This window comes from Phalangium opilio, unplaced genomic scaffold (genome assembly GCF_054372755.1).
Source record: "Phalangium opilio isolate 3A_F unplaced genomic scaffold, DU_Popi_V2 ptg000019l_1, whole genome shotgun sequence".
Taxonomy (NCBI): Eukaryota; Metazoa; Arthropoda; class Arachnida; order Opiliones; family Phalangiidae; genus Phalangium; species Phalangium opilio.
In genome coordinates this window covers 7,573,572-7,595,335 of record NW_028324152.1, presented here as the reverse complement: position 1 = coordinate 7,595,335, position 21,764 = coordinate 7,573,572, and the positions used below count along the sequence as shown (strand labels likewise).

At 39.2% G+C, this 21,764-nt stretch overlaps 8 pseudogenes; all 8 read left to right on the top strand.

Annotated features, from left to right (window-relative positions):
* The first annotated feature begins 14,671 nt into the window (after window positions 1-14,671).
* Window positions 14,672-14,790, top strand: LOC149701479 (5S ribosomal RNA; annotated as a pseudogene).
* A 137-nt stretch (window positions 14,791-14,927) lies between these two features.
* Window positions 14,928-15,046, top strand: LOC149701478 (5S ribosomal RNA; annotated as a pseudogene).
* A 349-nt stretch (window positions 15,047-15,395) lies between these two features.
* LOC149701477 (5S ribosomal RNA) lies at window positions 15,396-15,514 on the top strand (annotated as a pseudogene).
* A 360-nt stretch (window positions 15,515-15,874) lies between these two features.
* On the top strand, window positions 15,875-15,993 carry LOC149701476 (5S ribosomal RNA; annotated as a pseudogene).
* Window positions 15,994-16,355: 362 nt separating this feature from the next.
* LOC149701475 (5S ribosomal RNA) lies at window positions 16,356-16,474 on the top strand (annotated as a pseudogene).
* A 137-nt stretch (window positions 16,475-16,611) lies between these two features.
* On the top strand, window positions 16,612-16,730 carry LOC149701474 (5S ribosomal RNA; annotated as a pseudogene).
* Window positions 16,731-17,079: 349 nt separating this feature from the next.
* Window positions 17,080-17,198, top strand: LOC149701473 (5S ribosomal RNA; annotated as a pseudogene).
* Window positions 17,199-17,559: 361 nt separating this feature from the next.
* LOC149701472 (5S ribosomal RNA) lies at window positions 17,560-17,678 on the top strand (annotated as a pseudogene).
* The last annotated feature ends 4,086 nt before the right edge of the window (window positions 17,679-21,764 follow it).

The window sequence follows — 21,764 nt, the reverse complement described above, 5'->3', positions numbered from 1 at the left end:
TTAAGTAATACGTGAACAAACAAACCCCTCCATAGAAAATGCATTAGACTATACTTTGCAGGCTCGTAACTCTGTTTCTACTGGAGATACGGGGATGTCCTTTGCGTATGTTATAGTCCAATTTGTCCCCCATCTAACCATACTAAAAACATTGAGCTACGACAAACAGCAGTCGAGTAATTAAGCTAATCGTAAACAAACAAACCCCTCCATAGGAAATGCATTAGACTATACATACTAAAAACATTGAGCTACGACAAACAGGGGCCGAGATATTAAGCAAAATGTTCGTCAACTTTGGTATCGTCTCACTTATTTTTATTATGTTACTTATGATTTTTGCACTAAACTTTGGAGGCTCATAACTCTTGTTCTACAAGAGATACTGGGATCTCCTTTGGATATGTTATAGTACTCTTTGCTCCCCATACAAGGATACTTTAAACTTGAGGCTACCTCAATATCGTCGTCAACTTATTTTTTGTCTCACTTATTGTTAGAAGGTTACTTGCATTTCCTTTGGACGGGTTGTTTGTTTTAGTGTAGCGGTTATCGCATCCGCCTCACTCCCGGAAGGCCACAGGTTCGAAACCGCGAAGTTTTTTTTTATAATTATCCGAACATTTGTGTCAAGGTCACATTATTTACATCCCCGTATCTCTGGTAGAACCAGAGTTACGAGCCTCCAGAATTTAGTCTAATGGATTTCCTATGGAGGGGTTTGTTTGTTTACGATTAGCTTAATTACTCGACTACTGTTTGTCGTAGCTCAATGTTTTTAGTATGGTTAGATGGGGGACAAATTGGACTATAACATACTCAAAGGACATCCCCGTATCTACAGTAGAAACAGATTTACGAGCCTGCAAAATATAGTCTAATGCATTTTCTATGGAGGGGTTTGTTTGTTCGCGTATTGCTTAATTACTTGACCCTGTTCTTTCGATTAAAAATAATAACATATCTTTAGTGTAGCGGTTATCGCATCCGCCTCACTCCCGGAAGGCCACAGGTTCGAAACCGCGAGGTTTTTTTTTTGCTTGGAACATGCAAAGACCTTTATAATTATCCGAACATTTGTGTCAAGGTCACATTATTTACATCCCCGTATCTCTGGTAGAACCAGAGTTACGAGCCTCCAGAATTTAGTCTAATGTATTTCCTATGGAGGGGTTTGTTTGTTTACGATTAGCTTAATTACTCGACTACTGTTTGTCGTAGCCCTAATTCTTAGTATGGCTAGATGGGGGACAAATTGGTCTATAACATACTCAAAGGACATCCCCGTATCTCCAGTAGAAACAGAGTTACGAGCCTGCAAAGTTTATTTTCAAAAATCAAAAGTAACCTTCTAACAATAAGTGAGACAAAAAGTAAGTTGACGACGATATTGAGGTAGCCTCAAGTTTAAAGTATCCTTGTATGGGGAGCAAAGAGTACTATAACATATCCAAAGGAGATCCCAGTATCTCTTGTAGAACAAGAGTTATGAGCCTCCAAAGTTTAGTGCAAAAATCATAAGTAACATAATAAAAATAAGTGAGACGATACCAAAGTTGACGAACATTTTGCTTAATATCTCGGCCCCTGTTTGTTGTAGCTCAATGTTTTTAGTATGGTTAGATGGGGGACAATTTGGACTATAACATATCCTAAGGACATCCCCGTATCTCTAGTAAACACAGAGTTATGGGCCTGCAAAGCATAGTCTAATGCATTTCCTTTGGACGGGTTGTTTGTTTACGTTTAGCTTAATTACTCGGCCCCTGTTTTTCGTAGCTCAATGTTTTTAGTATGGTTAGATGGGGGACAAATTGGAATATAACATACTCAAAGGACATCGCCGTATCTACAGTAGAAACAGAGTTACGAGCCTCCAGAATTTAGTCTAATGTATTTCCTATAATCCAATTTGTCCCCCATCTAACCGTACTAAAAACATTGAGCTACGACAAACAGTAGTCGAGTAATTAAGCTAATCGTAAACAAACAAACCCCTCATAGGAAATACATTAGACTAAATTCTGGAGGCTCGTAACTCTGGTTCTACCAGAGATACGGGGATGTAAATAATGTGACCTTGACACAAATGTTCGGATAATTATAAAAAAAAACTTCGCGGTTTCGAACCTGTGGCCTTCCGGGAGTGAGGCGGATGCGATAACCGCTACACTAAAGATATGTTATTATTTTTCATTGAAAGAACAGGGTCAAGTAATTAAGCAATACGTGAACAAACAAACCCCTCCATAGAAAATGCATTAGACTATACTTTGCAGGCTCGTAACTCTGTTTCTACTGGAGATACGGGGATGTCCTTTGAGTATGTTATATTCCAATTTGTCCCCCATCTAACCATACTAAAAACATTGAGCTACGAAAAACAGGGGCCGAGTAATTAAGCTAAACGTAAACAAACAACCCGTCCATAGGAAATACATTAGACTAAATTCTAAAGGCTCGTAACTCTGGTTCTACCAGAGATACGGGGATGTAAATAATGTGACCTTGACACAAATGTTCGGATAATTATAAAAAAAAACTTCGCGGTTTCGAACCTGTGGCCTTCCGGGAGTGAGGCGGATGCGATAACCGCTACACTAAAGATATGTTATTATTTTTAATCGAAAGAACAGGGTCAAGTAATTAAGCAATACATGAACAAACAAACCCCTCCATAGAAAATGCATTAGAGTATACTTTGCAGGCTCGTAACTCTGTTTCTACTGTAGATACGGCGATGTCCTTTGAGTATGTTATATTCCAATTTGTCCCCCATCTAACCATACTAAAAACATTGAGCTACGAAAAACAGGGGCCGAGTAATTAAGCTAAACGTAAACAAACAACCCGTCCAAAGGAAATGCCTTAGACTATGCTTTGCAGGCCCATAACTCTGTGTTTACTAGAGATACGGGGATGTCCTTAGGATATGTTATAGTCCAAATTGTCCCCCATCTAACCATACTAAAAACATTGAGCTAGGACAAACAGGGGCCGAGAAATTAAGCAAAATGTTCGTCAACTTGGTATCGTCTCACTTATTTTTATTATGTTACTTATGATTTTTGCACTAAACTTTGGAGGCTCATAACTCTTTTTCTACAAGAGATACTGGGATCTCCTTTGGATATGTTATAGTACTCTTTGCTCCCCATACAAGGATACTTTAAACTTGAGGCTACCTCAATATCGTCGTCAACTTATTTTTTGTCTCACTTATTGTTAGAAGGTTACTTTTGATTTTTGAAAATAAACTTTGCAGGCTCGTAACTCTGGTTCTACCAGAGATACGGGGATGTAAATAATGTGACCTTGACACAAATGTTCGGATAATTATAAAGGTCTTTGCATGCTCCAAGCAAAAAAAAAACTTCGCGGTTTCGAACCTGTGGTCTTCCGAGAGTGAGGCGGATGCGATAACCGCTACACTAAAGATATGTTATTATTTTTAATCGAAAGAACAGGGTCAAGTAATTAAGTAATACGTGAACAAACAAACCCCTCCATAGAAAATGCATTAGACTATACTTTGCAGGCTCGTAACTCTGTTTCTACTGGAGATACGGGGATGTCCTTTGCGTATGTTATAGTCCAATTTGTCCCCCATCTAATTATACTAAAAACATTGAGCTACGACAAACAGCAGTCGAGTAATTAAGCTAATCGTAAACAAACAAACCCCTCCATAGGAAATGCATTAGACTATACATACTAAAAACATTGAGCTACGACAAACAGGGGCCGAGATATTAAGCAAAATGTTCGTCAACTTTGGTATCGTCTCACTTATTTTTATTATGTTACTTATGATTTTTGCACTAAACTTTGGAGGCTCATAACTCTTGTTCTACAAGAGATACTGGGATCTCCTTTGGATATGTTATAGTACTCTTTGCTCCCCATACAAGGATACTTTAAACTTGAGGCTACCTCAATATCGTCGTCAACTTATTTTTTGTCTCACTTATTGTTAGAAGGTTACTTGCATTTCCTTTGGACGGGTTGTTTGTTTTAGTGTAGCGGTTATCGCATCCGCCTCACTCCCGGAAGGCCACAGGTTCGAAACCGCGAAGTTTTTTTTTATAATTATCCGAACATTTGTGTCAAGGTCACATTATTTACATCCCCGTATCTCTGGTAGAACCAGAGTTACGAGCCTCCAGAATTTAGTCTAATGGATTTCCTATGGAGGGGTTTGTTTGTTTACGATTAGCTTAATTACTCGACTACTGTTTGTCGTAGCTCAATGTTTTTGGTATGGTTAGATGGGGGACAAATTGGAATATAACATACTCAAAGGACATCCCCGTATCTACAGTAGAAACAGATTTACGAGCCTGCAAAATATAGTCTAATGCATTTTCTATGGAGGGGTTTGTTTGTTCGCGTATTGCTTAATTACTTGACCCTGTTCTTTCGATTAAAAATAATAACATATCTTTAGTGTAGCGGTTATCGCATCCGCCTCACTCCCGGAAGGCCACAGGTTCGAAACCGCGAGGTTTTTTTTTTGCTTGGAACATGCAAAGACCTTTATAATTATCCGAACATTTGTGTCAAGGTCACATTATTTAACTCCCCGTATCTCTGGTAGAACCACAGTTACGAGCCTCCAGAATTTAGTCTAATGTATTTCCTATGGAGGGGTTTGTTTGTTTACGATTAGCTTAATTACTCGACTACTGTTTGTCGTAGCCCTAATTCTTAGTATGGCTAGATGGGGGACAAATTGGTCTATAACATACTCAAAGGACATCCCCGTATCTCCAGTAGAAACAGAGTTACGAGCCTGCAAAGTTTATTTTCAAAAATCAAAAGTAACCTTCTAACAATAAGTGAGACAAAAAGTAAGTTGACGACGATATTGAGGTAGCCTCAAGTTTAAAGTATCCTTGTATGGGGAGCAAAGAGTACTATAACATATCCAAAGGAGATCCCATTATCTCTTGTAGAACAAGAGTTATGAGCCTCCAAAGTTTAGTGCAAAAATCATAAGTAACATAATAAAAATAAGTGAGACGATACCAAAGTTGACGAACATTTTGCTTAATATCTCGGCCCCTGTTTGTTGTAGCTCAATGTTTTTAGTATGGTTAGATGGGGAACAATTTGGACTATAACAAATCCTAAGGACATCCCCGTATCTCTAGTAAACACAGAGTTATGGGCCTGCAAAGCATAGTCTAATGCATTTCCTTTGGACGGGTTGTTTGTTTACGTTTAGCTTAATTACTCGGCCCCTGTTTTTCGTAGCTCAATGTTTTTAGTATGGTTAGATGGGGGACAAATTGGAATATAACATACTCAAAGGACATCGCCGTATCTACAGTAGAAACAGAGTTACGAGCCTCCAGAATTTAGTCTAATGTATTTCCTATAATCCAATTTGTCCCCCATCTAACCGTACTAAAAACATTGAGCTACGACAAACAGTAGTCGAGTAATTAAGCTAATCGTAAACAAACAAACCCCTCATAGGAAATCCATTAGACTAAATTCTGGAGGCTCGTAACTCTGGTTCTACCAGAGATACGGGGATGTAAATAATGTGACCTTGACACAAATGTTCGGATAATTATAAAAAAAACTTCGCGGTTTCGAACCTGTGGCCTTCCGGGAGTGAGGCGGATGCGATAACCGCTACACTAAAGATATGTTATTATTTTTAATTGAAAGAACAGGGTCAAGTAATTAAGCAATACGTGAACAAACAAACCCCTCCATAGAAAATGCATTAGACTATACTTTGCAGGCTCGTAACTCTGTTTCTACTGGAGATACGGGGATGTCCTTTGAGTATGATATAGTCCAATTTGTCCCCCATCTAACCATGCTAAAAACATTGAGCTACGACAAACAGTAGTCGAGTAATTAAGCTAATCGTAAACAAACAAACCCCTCCATAGGAAATACATTAGACTAAATTCTGGAGGCTCGTAACTCTGGTTCTACCAGAGATACGGGGATGTAAATAATGTGACCTTGACACAAATGTTCGGATAATTATAAAAAAAAACTTCGCGGTTTCGAACCTGTGGCCTTCCGGGAGTGAGGCGGATGCGATAACCGCTACACTAAAGATATGTTATTATTTTTAATTGAAAGAACAGGGTCAAGTAATTAAGCAATACGTGAACAAACAAACCCCTCCATAGAAAATGCATTAGACTATACTTTGCAGGCTCGTAACTCTGTTTCTACTGGAGATACGGGGATGTCCTTTGAGTATGATATAGTCCAATTTGTCCTTCATCTAACCATGCTAAAAACATTGAGCTACGACAAACAGTAGTCGAGTAATTAAGCTAATCGTAAACAAACAAACCCCTCCATAGGAAATACATTAGACTAAATTCTGGAGGCTCGTAACTCTGGTTCTACCAGAGATACGGGGATGTAAATAATGTGACCTTGACACAAATGTTCGGATAATTATAAAAAAAAACTTCGCGGTTTCGAACCTGTGGCCTTCCGGGAGTGAGGCGGATGCGATAACCGCTACACTAAAGATATGTTATTATTTTTAATCGAAAGAACAGGGTCAAGTAATTAAGCAATACATGAACAAACAAACCCCTCCATAGAAAATGCATTAGACTATACTTTGCAGGCTCGTAACTCTGTTTCTACTGTAGATACGGCGATGTCCTTTGAGTATGTTATATTCCAATTTGTCCCCCATCTAACCATACTAAAAACATTGAGCTACGAAAAACAGGGGCCGAGTAATTAAGCTAAACGTAAACAAACAACCCGTCCATAGGAAATACATTAGACTAAATTCTGGAGGCTCGTAACTCTGGTTCTACCAGAGATACGGGGATGTAAATAATGTGACCTTGACACAAATGTTCGGATAATTATAAAAAAAAACTTCGCGGTTTCGAACCTGTGGCCTTCCGGGAGTGAGGCGGATGCGATAACCGCTACACTAAAGATATGTTATTATTTTTAATCGAAAGAACAGGGTCAAGTAATTAAGCAATACATGAACAAACAAACCCCTCCATAGAAAATGCATTAGAGTATACTTTGCAGGCTCGTAACTCTGTTTCTACTGTAGATACGGCGATGTCCTTTGAGTATGTTATATTCCAATTTGTCCCCCATCTAACCATACTAAAAACATTGAGCTACGAAAAACAGGGGCCGAGTAATTAAGCTAAACGTAAACAAACAACCCGTCCATAGGAAATACATTAGACTAAATTCTGGAGGCTCGTAACTCTGGTTCTACCAGAGATACGGGGATGTAAATAATGTGACCTTGACACAAATGTTCGGATAATTATAAAAAAAAACTTCGCGGTTTCGAACCTGTGGCCTTCCGGGAGTGAGGCGGATGCGATAACCGCTACACTAAAGATATGTTATTATTTTTAATCGAAAGAACAGGGTCAAGTAATTAAGCAATACATGAACAAACAAACCCCTCCATAGAAAATGCATTAGAGTATACTTTGCAGGCTCGTAACTCTGTTTCTACTGTAGATACGGCGATGTCCTTTGAGTATGTTATATTCCAATTTGTCCCCCATCTAACCATACTAAAAACATTGAGCTACGAAAAACAGGGGCCGAGTAATTAAGCTAAACGTAAACAAACAACCCGTCCATAGGAAATACATTAGACTAAATTCTGGAGGCTCGTAACTCTGGTTCTACCAGAGATACGGGGATGTAAATAATGTGACCTTGACACAAATGTTCGGATAATTATAAAAAAAAACTTCGCGGTTTCGAACCTGTGGCCTTCCGGGAGTGAGGCGGATGCGATAACCGCTACACTAAAGATATGTTATTATTTTTAATCGAAAGAACAGGGTCAAGTAATTAAGCAATACATGAACAAACAAACTCCTCCATAGAAAATGCATTAGAGTATACTTTGCAGGCTCGTAACTCTGTTTCTACTGTAGATACGGCGATGTCCTTTGAGTATGTTATATTCCAATTTGTCCCCCATCTAACCATACTAAAAACATTGAGCTACGAAAAACAGGGGCCGAGTAATTAAGCTAAACGTAAACAAACAACCCGTCCATAGGAAATACATTAGACTAAATTCTGGAGGCTCGTAACTCTGGTTCTACCAGAGATACGGGGATGTAAATAATGTGACCTTGACACAAATGTTCGGATAATTATAAAAAAAAACTTCGCGGTTTCGAACCTGTGGCCTTCCGGGAGTGAGGCGGATGCGATAACCGCTACACTAAAGATATGTTATTATTTTTAATCGAAAGAACAGGGTCAAGTAATTAAGCAATACATGAAGAAACAAACCCCTCCATAGAAAATGCATTAGACTATACTTTGCAGGCTCGTAACTCTGTTTCTACTGTAGATACGGCGATGTCCTTTGAGTATGTTATATTCCAATTTGTCCCCCATCTAACCATACTAAAAACATTGAGCTACGAACAGCAGGGGCCGAGTAATTAAGCTAAACGTAAACAAACAACCCGTCCATAGGAAATACATTAGACTAAATTCTGGAGGCTCGTAACTCTGGTTCTACCAGAGATACGGGGATGTAAATAATGTGACCTTGACACAAATGTTCGGATAATTATAAAAAAAAACTTCGCGGTTTCGAACCTGTGGCCTTCCGGGAGTGAGGCGGATGCGATAACCGCTACACTAAAGATATGTTATTATTTTTAATCGAAAGAACAGGGTCAAGTAATTAAGCAATACATGGACAAACAAACCCCTCCATAGAAAATGCATTAGAGTATACTTTGCAGGCTCGTAACTCTGTTTCTACTGTAGATACGGCGATGTCCTTTGAGTATGTTATATTCCAATTTGTCCCCCATCTAACCATACTAAAAACATTGAGCTACGAAAAACAGGGGCCGAGTAATTAAGCTAAACGTAAACAAACAACCCGTCCAAAGGAAATGCCTTAGACTATGCTTTGCAGGCCCATAACTCTGTGTTTACTAGAGATACGGGGATGTCCTTAGGATATGTTATAGTCCAAATTGTCCCCCATCTAACCATACTAAAAACATTGAGCTAGGACAAACAGGGGCCGAGATATTAAGCAAAATGTTCGTCAACTTGGTATCGTCTCACTTATTTTTATTATGTTACTTATGATTTTTGCACTAAACTTTGGAGGCTCATAACTCTTTTTCTACAAGAGATACTGGGATCTCCTTTGGATATGTTATAGTACTCTTTGCTCCCCATACAAGGATACTTTAAACTTGAGGCTACCTCAATATCGTCGTCAACTTACTTTTTGTCTCACTTATTGTTAGAAGGTTACTTTTGATTTTTGAAAATAAAATTTGCAGGCTCGTAACTCTGTTTCTACTGGAGATACGGGGATGTCCTTTGAGTATGTTATAGACCAATTTGTCCCCCATCTAGCCATACTTAGAATTAGGGCTACGACAAACAGTAGTCGAGTAATTAAGCTAATCGTAAACAAACAAACCCCTCCATAGGAAATACATTAGACTAAATTCTGGAGGCTCGTAACTCTGGTTCTACCAGAGATACGGGGATGTAAATAATGTGACCTTGACACAAATGTTCGGATAATTATAAAAAAAACTTCGCGGTTTCGAACCTGTGGCCTTCCGGGAGTGAGGCGGATGCAATAACCGCTACACTAAAGATATGTTATTATTTTTAATCGAAAGAACAGGGTCAAGTAATTAAGCAATACATGAACAAACAAACAGCCGAACGCGCTAACCTTTGAGCCACGGAAGCTCAGAAATTAAATGGTTGTCAGGTATTGTAGATAAGTTATGACTTTTTACGTTACATCTGAGACCCTACAACACCTCTTCCAGTTGGGCTCGAACCACCAACCTTTCGGTTAACAGCCGAACGCACTAACAATTGCGCCAAGAAGGCCCAAAAATTTAATGGTCGTCAGGTATTGTGGCAAAACTTTGGCTTTCTACGTTACATATGAGATCCCACACCACCGCTCCCGGGTGGGCTCGAACCACCAACCTATTGGTTAACAGCCGAACGCGCTAACCATTGAGCCACGGAAGCTCAGAAATTAAATGTTTGTCACGTATTGTGGATAAGTTTTGACTTTTTACGCTACATCTGAGACCCCACAACACCTCTTCCGGGTGGGCTTGATCCACCAGCCTTTCGATTAACAGTTGAACGCGCTAATAATTGCGCCAAGGAAGCCCAAAAATTAAATGTTCGTCATTTATTGTGGAAAAACTCTGACATTTTACGTTACATCTGAGACGTCACAACACCGCTCCCGGATGGGCTCGAACAACCCACCTATTGGTTAACAGCCGAACGCGCTAACCATTGCGCCACGGAAGCCCAAAAATTAAATGTTCGTCAGGTATTGTGGAAAAACTCTGACATTTTACGTTAAATCTGAGACCTCACAACACCGCTCCCGGATGGGCTCGAACCACCAACCTATTGGTTAACAGCCGAACGCGCTAACCATTGAGCCACGGAAGCTCAGAAATTAAATGGTTGTCAGGTATTGTGGATAAGTTATGACTTATTACGTTACATCTGAGACCCTACAACACCTCTCCCGGTTGGGCTCGAACCACCAACCTTTCGGTTAACAGCCGAACGCGCTAACCGTTGCGCCAAGGAAGCCCAAAATTAAATGTTCGTCAGGTATTGTGGAAAAACCTTGACTTTTTACGTCACTTCTGAGACCTCACAACACCGCTCCCGGATGGGCTCGAACCACCAACCTATTGGTTAACAGCCGAACGCGCTAACCATTGAGCCACGGAAGCTCAGAAATTAAATGGTCGTCACGTATTGTGGAAAAACTTTGGCTTTCTACGTTACATTTGAGATCCCACAACACCGCTCCCGGGTGGGCTCGAACCACCAACCTATTGGCTAGCAGCCGAACGCGTTAACCATTGCGCCACGGAAGCCCAAAAATTAAATGGTCGTCAGGTATTGTGGAAAAACTTTGGCTTTCTACGTTACGTTTGAGATCCCACAACGCCGCTCCCGGGTGGGCTCGAACCACTAACCTATTTGTTAACTGCTGAACGCGCTAACCATTGCGCCAAGGAAGCCCAAAAATTAAATGTTCGTCAGGTATTGTGGAAAAACCTTGACTTTTTACGTCACTTCTGAGACCTCACAACACCGCTCCCGGATGGGCTCGAACCACCAACCTATTGGTTAACAGCCGAACGCGCTAACCATTGAGCCACGGAAGCTCAGAAATTAAATGGTCGTCACGTATTGTGGAAAAACTTTGGCTTTCTACGTTACATTTGAGATCCCACAACACCGCTCCCGGGTGGGCTCGAACCACCAACCTATTGGTTAACAGCCGAACGCGTTAACCATTGCGCCACGGAAGCCCAAAAATTAAATGGTTGTCAGGTATTGTGGAAAAACTTTGGCTTTCTACGTTACGTTTGAGATCCCACAACGCCGCTCCCGGGTGGGCTCGAACCACTAACCTATTTGTTAACTGCTGAACGCGCTAACCATTGCGCCACGGAAGCCCAAAAATTAAATGCTCGTCAGGTATTGTGTAAAAACCTTGACTTTTTACGTCACATCTGAGACCTCACAACACCGCTCCCGGATGGGCTCGAACCACCAACCTATTGGTTAACAGCCGAAAGCGCTAACCATTGAGCCACGGAAGCTCAGAAATTAAATGGTTGTCACGTATTGTGGAAAAGTTTTGAATTTTTACGCTACATCTGAGACCCCACAACACCTCTCCCGGGTGGGCTCGAGCCTTCAACCTTTCGATTAACAGCTGAACGCGCTAATCATTGCGCCACGGAAGCCCAAAAATTAAATGGTCGTCAGGTATTGTGGAAAAACTTTGGCTTTCTACGTTACGTTTGAGATCCCACATCACCGCGCCCGGGAGGGCTCGAACCACCAACCTATTGGTTAACAGCTGAACGCCCTAACCATTGCGCCACGGAAGCCCAAAAATTAAATGATCGTCAGGTATTGTGGAAAAACTTTAGCTTTCTACGTTACATTTGAGATCCCACAACGCCGCTCCCGGGTGGGCTCGAACCACTAACCTATTGGTTAACAGCCGAACGCGCTAACCATTGAGCCACGGAGGCTCAGAAATTAAATGGTTGTCACGTATTGTGGAAACGTTTTGACTTTTTACGCTACATCTGAGACCCCACAACACCTCTCCCGGGTGGGCTCGAACCACCAACCTTTCGATTAACAGCTGAACGCGCTAACCATTGCGCCACAGAAGCCCAAAAATTAAATGGTCGTCAGGTATTGTGGAAAAACTTTGGCTTTCTACGTTACGTTTGAGATCCCACAACGCCGCTCCCGGGTGGGCTCGAACCACTAACCTATTTGTTAACTGCTGAACGCGCTAACCATTGCGCCACGGAAGCCCAAAAATTAAATGCTCGTCAGGTATTGTGTAAAAACCTTGACTTTTTACGTCACATCTGAGACCTCACAACACCGCTCCCGGATGGGCTCGAACCACCAACCTTTCGATTAACAGCTGAACGCGCTAACCATTGCGCCACGGAAGCCCAAAAATTCAATGTTCGTCAGGTATTGTGGAAAAACTCTGACATTTTATGTTACATCTGAGACGTCCAAACACCGCTCCCGGGAGGGCTCAAACCACCAGTCTTTTGAACAGCAGCTGAACGCGCTAACCATTGCGCAACGGAAGCCCAAAAATTAAATGGTCGTCCGGTGTTGTGGAAAAACTTTGACTTTTTACGTCACATCTGAGACGTCACAACACCGCTCCCGGATGGGCTCGAACCACCAACCTATTGGTTAACAGGCGAACGCGCTAACCATTGAGCCACGGAAGCTCAGAATTTAAATGGTTGTCACGTATTGTGGAAAAGTTTTGACTTTTTACGCTACATCTGAGACCCCACAACACCTCTCTCGGGTGGGCTCGAACCTTCAACCTTTCGATTAACAGCTGAACGCGCTAATCATTGCGCCACGGAAGCCCAAAAATTAAATGGTCGTCAGGTGCTGTGGAAAAAACCTTGACTTTTTACGTCACATCTGAGACGTCACAACACCGCTCCCGGATGGGCTCGAACCACACACCTATTCGTTAACAGCCGAACGCGCTAACCTTTGAGCCAAGGAAGCCCAAAAATTTAATGGTTGTCACGTATTGTGGATAGGTTTTGACTTTTTACACTACATCTGAGACCCCACAACACCTCTTCCGGGTTGGCTTGAACCGCCAGCCTTTCGATTAACAGTTGAACGCGTTAATAATTGCGCCACGGAAGCCCAAAAATTAAATGTTCGTCAGGTATTGTGGAAAAACTCTGACATTTTACGTTACATCTGAGACGTCACAACCCCGCTCCCGGATGGGCTCGAACCACCAACCTTTCGGTTAACAGCTGAACGCGCTGACCATTGCGCCACGGAAGCCCAAAAATTAAATGGTCGTCAGGTATTGTGGAAAAATTTTGGCTTTCAACGTTACATTTGAGATTCCAAAATACCGCTCCCGGGTGGGCTCGAACCACCAACCTATTGGTTAACAGCCGAATTCGCTAACCATTGAGCCACGGAAGCTCAGAATTTAAGTGGTTGTCACATATTGTGGAAAAGTTTTGACATTTTACGTTACATATGAGACGTCACAACACCGCTCCCGGATGGGCTCGAACCACCAACCTTTCGGTTAACAGCTGAACGCGCTAATCATTGCGCCACGGAAGCCCAAAAATTAAATGTTCGTCAGGTATTGTGGAAAAACTCTGACATTTTACGTTACATCTGAGACCTCACAACACCGCTCCCGGATGGGCTCGAACCACCAACCTATTGGTTAACAGCCGAACGCGCTAACCATTGCGCCACGGAAGACCAAAAATTAAATGGTCGTCAGGTGTTGTGGAAAAAACCTTGACTTTTTACGTCACATCTGAGACGTCACAAAACCGCTCCTGGATGGGCTCGAACCACACACCTATTGGTTAACAGCCGAACGCGCTAACCTTTGAGCCACGGAAGCTCAGAAATTAAATGGTTGTCAGGTATTGTGGATAAGTTATGACTTTTTACGTTACATGTGTGACCCTACAACACCTCTTCCGGTTGGGCTCGAACCACCAACCTTTCGGTTAACAGCCGAACGCGCTAACCATTGCGCCAAGGAAGCCCAAAAATTTAATGGTCGTCAGGTATTGTGGAAAAGTTTTGACTTTTTACGCTACAACTGAGACGTCACAACACCGCTCCCGGATGGGCTCGAACCACCAACCTATTGGTTAACAGGCGAACGCGCTAACCATTGAGCCACGGAAGCTCAGAATTTAAATGGTTGATTCTTTTTTTTTCCTCTTTTAAATTCCAATAGATATGAAAAAAGCAAACATATTTTCTTTTTTTTATTGTTTTAAAAAGATGAAGGTTAATTTGTCTCACTTAATTTAAATTCGAATTATTATCTAGCACTCTCGGCAACGGCCATATCACGCTGAGAACAACGGTTCTCGTCCGATCGCCGACGTTAGCAGCGTCGAGCGCAGTCAGTTCTTGGGAATACTGCGTGCCGTTGGCTTTTTCACTTTTGTTTTTCTCTTTTAAATTCCACCCGATATGACAAAAGCAAACATATCTTCTTTTTGTTATTGTTTTATAAAGATGAAAGTTAATTAAATTAAAATTATTAACCAGCACTCTCGGCAACGGCCATATCACGCTGAATACAGCGGTTCTCGTCCGATAACCGATGTTAAGCAGCGTCGAGCGCAGTCACTACTTGGGAGGGAGACCACTTAGGAACACTGCGTGCCGTTGGCTTTTTCACTTTTTTTTCCTCTTTTAAATTTTAATAGATATGAAAAAAGCAAACATGTTTTCATTTTGTTATTGTTTTAAAATGATGAAGGTTAATTTGTCTCACTTAATTTAAATTCGAATTATTAACTAGCACTCTCGGCAACGACCATATCACGCTGAATACAGCGGTTCTCGTCCGATCACCGAAGTTAAGCAGCGTCGAGCGCAGTCAGTACTTGGGAGGGAGACCACTTAGGAACACTGCGTGCCGTTGGCTTATTCACTTTTTTTCCTCTTTTAAATTTTAATAGATATGAAAAAAGCAAACATGTTTTTTTGTTATTGTTTTAAAATGATGAAGGTTAATTTGTCTCACTTAATTTAAATTCGAATTATTAACTAGCACTCTCGGCCATATCACGCTGAGAACACCGGTTCTCGTCCGATCGCCCTGGTAGCAGCGTCGAGCGCAGTCAGTACTTGGGAATACTGCGTGCCGTTGGTTTTTCACTTTTGTTTCCTCTTTTAAATTCCACCCGAATTGAAAAAAGCACACATATGTTCTTTTTGTTATTGTTTTATAAAGATGAAAGTTAATTTAATTCAAATTATTAACTAGCACTATCGGCAACGGCCATAACACGCTGAATACACCGGTTCTCGTACGATAACCGAAGTTAAGCAGCGTCGAGCGCAGTCAGTATTTGGGAGGGCGACCACTTAGGAACACTGCGTGCCGTTAGCTTTTTCACTTTTTTTTCCTCTTTTAAATTCCAATAGATATGAAAAAAGCAAACATATCTTCTTTTTGTTATTGTTTTAGAAAGATGAGGGTTAATTTGTCTCACTTAATTTAAATTCGAATTTTTAACTAGCACTCTCGGAAACGGCCATATCACGCTGAGAACACCGGTTCTCGTCCGATCGCCGACGTTAGCAGCGTCGAGCGCAGTCAGTACTTGGGAATATTGCGTGCCGTTGGTTTTTCACTATTGTTTCCTCTTTTAAATTCCACCCGATTTGAAAAAAGCACACATATCTTCATTTTGTTTTTGTTTTATAAAGATGAAAGTTAATTAAATTCAAATTATTAACTAGCACTCTCGGCAACGGCCATATCACGCTGAATACACCGGTTCTCGTCCGATAACCGGAGTTAAGCAGCGTCGAGCGCAGTCACTACTTGGGAGGGAGACCACTTAGGAACACTGCGTGCCGTTGGCTTTTTCACTTTTTTTTCCTCTTTTAAATTCCAGTAGATTTGAAAAAAGCAAACTTATTTTCTTTTTGTTATTGTTTTAAAAAGATGATGGTTAATTTGTCTCACTTAATTTAAATTCGAATTTTTACCTAGCACTCTCGGCAACGGCCATATCACGCTGAATACACCGGTTCTCGTCCGATAACCGAAGTTAAGCAGCGTCGAGCGCATACAGTACTTGGGAATACTGCGTGCCGTCGGCTTTTTCACTTTTGTTTCCTCTTTCAAATTCCACCAAATATGAAAAAAGCAAACATATCTTCTTTTTGTTATTGTTTTATAAAGATGAAAGTTAATTAAATTAAAATTATTAACCAGCACTCTCGGCAACGGCCATATCACGCTGAATACAGCGGTTCTCGTCCGATAACCGATGTTAAGCAGCGTCGAGCGCAGTCACTACTTGGGAGGGAGACCACTTAGGAACACTGCGTGCCGTTGGCTTTTTCACTTTTTTTTCCTCTTTTAAATTTTAATAGATATGAAAAAAGCAAACATGTTTTCATTTTGTTATTGTTTTAAAATGATGAAGGTTAATTTGTCTCACTTAATTTAAATTCGAATTATTAACTAGCACTCTCGGCAACGACCATATCACGCTGAATACAGCGGTTCTCGTCCGATCACCGAAGTTAAGCAGCGTCGAGCGCAGTCAGTACTTGGGAGGGAGACCACTTAGGAACACTGCGTGCCGTTGGCTTATTCACTTTTTTTCCTCTTTTAAATTTTAATAGATATGAAAAAAGCAAACATGTTTTTTTGTTATTGTTTTAAAATGATGAAGGTTAATTTGTCTCACTTAATTTAAATTCGAATTATTAACTAGCACTCTCGGCCATATCACGCTGAGAACACCGGTTCTCGTCCGATCGCCCTGGTAGCAGCGTCGAGCGCAGTCAGTACTTGGGAATACTGCGTGCCGTTGGTTTTTCACTTTTGTTTCCTCTTTTAAATTCCACCCGAATTGAAAAAAGCACACATATGTTCTTTTTGTTATTGTTTTATAAAGATGAAAGTTAATTTAATTCAAATTATTAACTAGCACTATCGGCAACGGCCATAACACGCTGAATACACCGGTTCTCGTACGATAACCGAAGTTAAGCAGCGTCGAGCGCAGTCAGTATTTGGGAGGGCGACCACTTAGGAACACTGCGTGCCGTTAGCTTTTTCACTTTTTTTTCCTCTTTTAAATTCCAATAGATATGAAAAAAAGCAAACATATCTTCTTTTTGTTATTGTTTTAGAAAGATGAGGGTTAATTTGTCTCACTTAATTTAAATTCGAATTTTTAACTAGCACTCTCGGAAACGGCCATATCACGCTGAGAACACCGGTTCTCGTCCGATCGCCGACGTTAGCAGCGTCGAGCGCAGTCAGTACTTGGGAATATTGCGTGCCGTTGGTTTTTCACTATTGTTTCCTCTTTTAAATTCCACCCGATTTGAAAAAAGCACACATATCTTCATTTTGTTATTGTTTTATAAAGATGAAAGTTAATTAAATTCAAATTATTAACTAGCACTCTCGGCAACGGCCATATCACGCTGAATACATCGGTTCTCGTCCGATAACCGGAGTTAAGCAGCGTCGAGCGCAGTCACTACTTGGGAGGGAGACCACTTAGGAACACTGCGTGCCGTTGGCTTTTTCACTTTTTTTTCCTCTTTTAAATTCCAGTAGATTTGAAAAAAGCAAACTTATTTTCTTTTTGTTATTGTTTTAAAAAGATGATGGTTAATTTGTCTCACTTAATTTAAATTCGAATTATTACCTAGCACTCTCGGCAACGGCCATATCACGCTGAATACACCGGTTCTCGTCCGATAACCAAAGTTAAGCAGCGTCGAGCGCATACAGTACTTGGGAATACTGGCGTGCCGTCGGCTTTTTCACTTTTGTTTCCTCTTTCAAATTCCACCAAATATGAAAAAAGCAAACATATCTTCTTTTTGTTATTGTTTTATAAAGATGAAAGTTAATTTAATTCAAATTATTAACTAGCACTCTCGAGAAACGGCCATAACACGCTGAATACACCGGTTCTCGTCCGATAACCGAAGTTAAGAAGCGTCGAGCGCAGTCAGTACTTGGGAGGGAGACCACTTTGAGTATTTCTTCACTATTTTCAAATATAACCACTGAAACCATTATTTTTATACCTTTTGCTTTAATTCAAGCAAATTTAACGATATTCATTAAAAAAACTGTTAAAATTAAATTTTTCAATAAGAAATCGTTGTCACGGATTTTGTATCTTGAAGAAGAAAAACATGCGATTTTTTCGGTACACTTTTGAATGCATTTTTTTCTGGAGAAATGTTTGACCGAATTCAGCTTAATTCCCTATAAAACACCCATAAAAAGTGATTTCATCTCGATTGAACATAATTAAAAATTTACCTCGATTTTTAATAACATTTTCAAAATCGGCGTTTCACGGCCAAAGAAGCATATTTTGAGTAGTTCTTCTCTATTTTCAAATATATTCATTGAATCCATTATTTTTATACTTTTTGCTTTAATTCAAGCAATGTAACGATATTCATTCAAAAAACTGTTAAAATTCAATTTTCAATAAGAAATCGTATTCACGGATTTTGTGTCTTGAAGAAGAAAAACATGCGATTTTTTCGGTACTTTTTTGAATGCATTTTTTTCTGGTGAAATTTTTGACCGAATTCAGCTTAATTCCCTATAAAACACTCATTAAAAGTGATTTCATCTCGATTGAACAATAAATAAAAATGTACCTCGATTTTTAATAACATTTTCAAAATCGACGTAACTCGGCAAAGAAAAACATTTTGAGTATTTCTTCACTATTTTCAAATATAACCACTGAAACCATTATTTTTGTAATTTTTGCGTTAATTCAAGCAAATGTAACGATATTCATTCAACAACCTGTTAAAATTCAATTTTAAATAAGAAATCGTTGTAACGGATTTTGTATCTTGAAGAGAAAAAACATGCGATTTTTTCGGTACACTTTTAAATGCATTTTTTTCTGGAGAAATGTTTGACCGAATTCAGCTTAATTCCCTATAAAACACTCATTAAAAGTGATTTCATCTCGATTGAACAATAATTAAAAATGTACCTCGATTTTTAATAACATTTTCAAAATCGACGTTTCACCGCCAACGAAGCATATTTTGAGTATTTCTTCACTATTTACAAATATATTCACTGAAACCATTATTTTTATACTTTTTGCTTTAATTCAAGCAAATGTAACGATATTCAACCAAAAAACTGTTAAAATTAAATTTTTCAATAAGAAATCGTTGTCACGGATTTTGTATCTTGAAGAAGAAAAACATGCGATTTTTTCGGTACTTTTTTGAATGCATTTTTTTCTGGAGAAATTTTTGACCGAATTCTGTTTAATTCCCTATAAAACACTCATTGAAAGTGATTTCATCTCGATTGAACAATAATTAAAAATTTACCTCGATTTTTAATAACATTTTCAAAATCGACGTTTCACGGCCAAAGAAGCATACTTTGAGTATTTCTTCACTATTTTCAAATATGTTCACTGAAACCATTATTTTTATACTTTTTGCTTTAATTCAAGCAAATGTAACGATATTCAATCAAAAAACTGTTAAAATTAAATTTTTCAATAAGAAATCGTTGTCACGGATTTTGTGTCTTGAAGAAGATAAACATGCGATTTTTTCGGTACTTTTTTGAATGCATTTTTTTCTGGAGAAATTTTTGACCGAATTCAGCTTAATTCCCTATAAAACACTCATTAAAAGTGATTTCATCTCGATTGAACAATAAATAAAAATGTACCTCGATTTTTAATAACATTTTCAAAATCGACGTAACTCGGCCAAAGAAAAACATTTTGAGTATTTCTTCACAATTTTCAAATATAACCACTGAAACCATTATTTTTGTAATTTTTGCGTTAATTCAAGCAAATGTAACGATATTCATTCAACAACCTGTTAAAATTCAATTTTAAATAAGAAATCGTTGTCACGGATTTTGTATCTTGAAGAGAAAAAACATGCGATTTTTTCGGTACACTTTTAAATGCATTTTTTTCTGGAGAAATGTTTGACCGAATTCAGCTTAATTCCCTCTAAAACACTCAATAAAAGTGATTTCATCTCGATTGAACAATAATTAAAAATGTACCTCGATTTTTAATAACATTTTCAAAATCGACGTTTCACCGCCAACGAAGCATATTTTGAGTATTTCTTCACTATTTACAAATATATTCACTGAAACCATTATTTTTATACTTTTTGCTTTAATTCAAGCAAATGTTACGATATTCAATCAAAAAACTGTTAAAATTAAATTTTTCAATAGGAAATCGTTGTCACGGATTTTGTATCTTGAAGAAGAAAAACATGCGATTTTTTCGGTACTTTTTTGAATGCATTTTTTTCTCGAGAAATTTTTGACCGAATTCTGTTTAATTCCCTATAAAACACTCATTGAAAGTGATTTCATCTCGATTGAACAATAATTAAAAATTTACCTCGATTTTTAATAACATTTTCAAAATCGACGTTTCACGGCCAAAGAAGCATACTTTGAGTATTTCTTCACTATTTTCAAATATGTTCACTGAAACCATTATTTTTATACTTTTTGCTTTAATTCAAGCAAATGTAACGATATTCAATCAAAAAACTGTTAAAATTAAATTTTTCAATAAGAAATCGTTGTCACGGATTTTGTATCTTGAAGAAGAAAAACATGCGATTTTTTCGGTACTTTTTTGAATGCATTTTTTTCTGGAGAAATTTTTGACCGAATTCAGCTTAATTCCCTATAAAACACTCATTAAAAGTGATTTCATCTCGATTGAACAATAAATAAAAATGTACCTCGATTTTTAATAACATTTTCAAAATCGACGTTTCACGGCCAAAGAAGCATATTTTGAGTATTTCTTCACTATTTTCAAATATAACCACTGAAACCATTATTTTTATACTTTTTGCTTTAATTCAAGCAAATGTAACGATATTCAATCAAAAAACTGTTAAAATTAAATTTTTCAATAAGAAATCGTTGTCACGGATTTTGTATCTTGAAGAAGAAAAACATGCGATTTTTTCGGTACTTTTTTGAATGCATTTTTTTCTGGAGAAATTTTTGACCGAATTCAGCTTAATTCCCTATAAAACACTCATTGAAAGTGATTTCATCTCGATTGAACAATAATTAAAAATGTACCTCGATTTTTAATAACATTTTCAAAATCGTTGAGCCCTCCCGGGAGCGGTGTTGTGACGTCTCAGATGTAACGTAAAATGTCAGAGTTTTTCCACAATCCCTGACGAACATTTAATTTTTTGGCTTCCGTGGCGCAATGGTTAGCGCGTTCGGCTGTTAACCCATAGGGTGGTGGTTCGACCCCATCCGGGAGCGGTGTTGTGAGGTCTCAGATGTGACGTAAAAAATCAAGGTTTTTACATAATACCTGACGAGCGTTTAACTTTTGGGCTTCCGTGGCGCAATGGTTAGCGCGTTCGGCTGTTAACCAATAGGTTGGTGGTTCGAGCCCATCCGGGAGCGGTGTTGTGAGGTCTCAGTTGTGACGTAAAAAGTCAAGGTTTTTACACAATACCTGACGAGCATTTAACTTTTGGGCTTCCGTGGCACAATGGTTAGCGCGTTCGGCTGTTAACCAATAGGTTGGTGGTTCGAGCCCATCCGGGAGAGGTGTTGTGAGGTCTCAGATGTGACGTAAAAA